Source organism: Rhinopithecus bieti, unplaced genomic scaffold (assembly GCF_001698545.2).
Source record: "Rhinopithecus bieti isolate Rb0 unplaced genomic scaffold, ASM169854v2 scaffold_24306, whole genome shotgun sequence".
In the NCBI taxonomy this organism is placed as follows: domain Eukaryota; kingdom Metazoa; phylum Chordata; class Mammalia; order Primates; family Cercopithecidae; genus Rhinopithecus; species Rhinopithecus bieti.
Window position 1 is genome coordinate 1,255,526 of NW_016811898.1, and position 4,072 is coordinate 1,259,597.

The window sequence follows — 4,072 nt, forward strand, 5'->3', positions numbered from 1 at the left end:
TATATATATATATTCAGCCACTCTGTGCCTTTTAATTGAAGAATTTATTCTATTTGCATTCAATGTGACTATTGATAGGTAAGAACTTGCTGCTGCCATTTTATTACTTGTTTTCTGGTTGTTTTGTAACTCCCGTCTTTCTTCCTTACTGTCTTCCTTTGTGGTTATGTGATTTTCTCTAGTAGTATGTTTTAATTCCTTGCTTTTTATTTTTAGTGTATTTATTATAGATTTATACATTTGGTTACCGTGAGGCTTACCAAAACATCTAACACGTATAACAAGTTGTTTTGAACAGATGACAACTTAACTTTGATCAAAAAGAAAAGAAGGGGAGGTGGGGATTGTTAATGGGTTTTAAAAAATAGAAAGAATAAATAAGACCTACTATTTGGTAGCACAATAGGATGACTATAGTCAATAATAACTTAATTGTATATTTTAAAATAACTAAGAGTATAATTGGATTGTTTATAATATTAAGGATAAATGCTTGAAGGTATGGATACCCCATTTTCCATGCTGAGATATTATACATTGCATGCCTGTATCAGAACATCTAATGTATGTCCATAAATACATATACCTACTATGTACCTATAAAAATCAAAAAGAAGGCCGGGCACAGTGGCTCACGCCTGTAATCTCAGCACTTTGGGAGGCCAAGGAGGGCAGATCACGAGGTCAAGAGATCAAGACCATTCTGGCCAACATGGTGAAACCCTGTCTCTACTAAAAATACAAAAATTAGCTGGGCGTGGTGGTGTGCACCAGTAGTCCCAGCTTCTTGGGAGGCTGAGGCAGGAGAATTGCTTGAACCTGGGAGTCGGAGGTTGCAGTGAGCCAAGATTGCGCCACTGCACTCCAGCCTGGCAACAGAGCAAGATTCCGTCGCACAAAAAAAAAAAGCAAAATGTTTAAAGAAAAAAGAAAAACAAACAAACAAAAGTACTTTAAGGCCAGGTGTGATGGCTCACATCTTTAATCCCAGTACTTTGGGAGGCCAAGGTGGGCAGATCACTTAAGCTCAGGAGTTTAAGACCAGCCTGGGTAACATGGCATCTCCACAAAAAAATACAAAAAAAAAAAAAAAACAGCTGCGTGTGGTGGTGTATTCCTGTAGTCCCAGCTACTTGGGGGGCTGAGGTGGGAGAATGGCTTGAATGCAGGGGGTCGAGGCTGCAGTGAGCCAAGATCATGCCACTATACTCCAGCCTGGGTGATAAACTGAGACCCTGTCACACACACACACACACACACACACACACAAACTTAAAATGTTTTAAACTTTAACTCCAATTCTCCCCTCCACATTCTGACTTTTTGGTGTCTCAATTTATATATTTTTATATTTCCTATCTCTTAATAAATTATTATAGTTATTATTTATGTAATATTTGTCTTTTAGTCTTCATACTAGAGATATGAGTGATTTGTATACCACAATTACAGTATTACAATATTCTAAATTTGTCTGCATACTGAATTTTACCATTGAGTTTTATATTATCTTGGTGCAAAATTAATTGTAGTTTTGGCCTTTGAAAGTAATGACTGGGTACGGTGGCTCACACCTGTAATCCCAGCACTTTGGGAGGCCAAGGCAGGCAGATCACCTGAGGGCAGGAGTTCAAGAGCAGCCTGACTAACATGGTGAAACCCCATCTTTATTAAAAATACAAAAATTAACCAGGCATAGTGGCAGGCACCTGTAATCCCAACTACTCAAGAGGCTGAGGCAGGAGAATCACTTGCACCCAGGAGGTGGAGGTTGCAGTGAGCTGAGATTGCTTTCCAGCATTGGTGACAGAGCGAGACTCTGTCTAAAAAAAAAAAAAAGTAATGGCAAAAACTGTGATTACTTTTGCACCAACATAATACCTTCAGATGATTTTCTTGTTGCATGTTAGGATCCTTTTCTCTCAGATAAAAGGATTCCTTTTAGCATTTCTTGTAAGACAGGTCTGGTGGTGATGAATTTCCTCAGCTTCTGTCTGCCCAAAAAAGTATTTATCTTTCCTTCATGTTTGAAGGATAGTTTTGCTGGGTATCACATTCTCAGTTGGCAGGGGTTTTTTTGGTTGTTTTGTTTTTTTCCTCCTTCAGCACTTTGCATATGTCATCTCACCCTCTCCTGATTGGTATGTTTTTTGCTAAGAAGTCTATTGCCAGACAAATTGAAGCTCCTTTATATGTATGTTATTTGCTTCTTTCTCTTGCTACTTTTTGGATCCACTCTTTGTCCATGACTTTTGAGAGTTTGATTATTACTCTCTGCCTTGGAGCAGTCTTATTTGGGCTGAATGTGTTTGTTGATCTTTGACTTTCCTGTATAGGGATATTTATATTTTTCTCTAAGTTTGGAAAGTTTTCTGTTATTATTTTGTTGGAGCTTTCTATGTCTTGCTCTTTCTCAACTCCCTCTTGAAAACCAATGACACTTAGATTTGCTCTTTTGAGGTTATTTTCTAGATCCTGTAGTTGTTCTTTATCTTTTTGATTTTTTTCTCCTCTGATTATGTATTTTTAAAGCTCACTTATTTTTTTCTTCTTCATGATCAATTCTGCTGTTGAGACTCTGGTGCATTTTTCAGTTCAGCAAATGTATGTCTCAGTTCCAGGATTTCTGTTTCATTTGTTTTTATTATTTAAATCACTTTGTTAAATTTCTCTGATAAATTTCTAAATTGTGGGCCAGGCGCAGTGGCTCACGACTGTAATCCCAGCACTTTGGGAGGCCGAGGTGGGTGGATCATGAGGTCAGGAGATCGAGACCAGCCTGATCAACATGGCAAAACCCCATCTCTACTAAAAATACAAAAAATTAGCCGGACGAGGTGGCAGGCGCCTGTAGTCCCAGCTACTCAGGAGGCTGAGGCAAGAGAATCGCTTGAACCCAGGAGGCGGAGGTTGCAGTGAGCCGAGACAGTGCCACTGCACTCCAGCCTGGGCAACAGAGCGAGACTCCGTCTCAAAAAAAAAAAAAATTCTACATTATTTCTCTATGCTATCTTGGAGTTTGCTGAGTTTTCTCAAGATTGCTATTTTGAATTTCTTATCTGAAAGTTCACATATTGCCATCTTATTGGGGTTAATCACTGGTTACTTCTTGCTTTATCCATTTGGGAGGTCATGGTTCCCTGTTTGCTGTTGTTTTTATGGACATATGTCTATGTCTTTCCAATTATGGATTGTTTATTTTGCTGTCTGAGTTGGTAGTTCTAGCGTACATATTTTTAGAGGTATTGTGCAGTCTGCCTGCTGATTCCCTTAGCCCTAGATCACTGCCACCTTTTTGGCACCAGATGGCACCATAAGCCTAGATTTGCTGCAGTTCTCATAAAAGTTTGAAGTGCTGCCTGTCCTGAATTCAGGGACAGGGTCCCAAAGAGAATGCCCCAGCTGTTTGGGGAGGCTGGCTAGGGGTTCATGCCCAGAGGACCTATGGCTCACACCTCCTACAGCTTTGTGTTCCTGAAATACCTCTCTGATTCAGTATCTGGTTTATCTGAATGGAGACCGGCCACCGTCTCACACGCTGGGGCTGCTAGCCCCACTTTCACTGTGTCCCCAGCTGCCCTCAAGGGTCCTTCTGTCTATAGGCGCTTGCAGTGCTTCTCCTGGATTGAGGCAGGAATGACTTTTGTGCATAGGAACCCAAGATGATGGGGAAGCAGAGTGTCCACTGCAATCTCAGTTTTCCCAGTGTAGAAGCCTTGAGTCCAGGATAACTTTTCTGCATGGTGCCTGGCTATTTGCAGAAATAGGCATCACAGAGAAAGAAATCCGTTTCTTTACCTTCTGCTCACAGCTTTTCACTTCTCTGTGGCTCCAGGGATTATCACAGCTTTAGTTTTGAGTTCTGGGATATCAGTGGTGATAATCTCTTCTTCTTTTTTTTTTTTTTTGAGATGGAGTCTCACTGTGTCGCCCAAGCTGGAGTGCAGTGGCCGGATCTCAGCTCACTGCAAGCTCCGTCTCCCGGATTTACACCATTCTCCTGCCTCAGCCTCCCGAGTAGCTGGGACTACAGGCGCCCGCCACCTCGCCCGGCTAGTTTTTTGTATTTTTT